Raw genomic sequence first — 502 nt, 5'->3', positions numbered from 1 at the left:
TTCTCCCAGCAATCTTGACTCCAGCTTGTGGTTCTTCCAGCCCAGCTTTTCTCAGGATGTACTCTGCATATAAGTTAAGTAAGCAGGGTGACAATATACAGCCTTGACATACTCCTTTTCCTATTTGGAACCAATCTGTTGTTCCATGTCCAGTTCTAACTGTTGCTTCCTGATCTGCATATAGGTTTCTCAAGAGGCAGGTCAGGTGGTCTGGTATTCCCTGATCCACACAGTCAAAGGCTTTGGCATGGTCAATAAAGCAGAATTATATATTTTTCTGGAAATCTCTTGCTTTTTTGATGACCCAGAGAATGTTGGCAATTTGATCTCTGGTTCCTCTGCCTTTTCTAAAACCAGCTTGAACATCTGGAAGTTCATGGTTCATGTATTGCTGAAGCCTGGCTTGGAGAATTTTGAGCATTACTTTACTAGCTGTGAGATACGTGCAATTGTGTGGTAGTTTGAACTATTCTTTGGCATTGCCTTTCTTTGGGATTGGAAT

This window comes from Bison bison, unplaced genomic scaffold (genome assembly GCF_000754665.1).
Source record: "Bison bison bison isolate TAMUID 2011002044 unplaced genomic scaffold, Bison_UMD1.0 scf7180017864063, whole genome shotgun sequence".
Taxonomy (NCBI): Eukaryota; Metazoa; Chordata; class Mammalia; order Artiodactyla; family Bovidae; genus Bison; species Bison bison.
The sequence above is the reverse complement of the archived record's forward strand: the minus strand, read 5'-3'. Positions refer to the sequence as shown.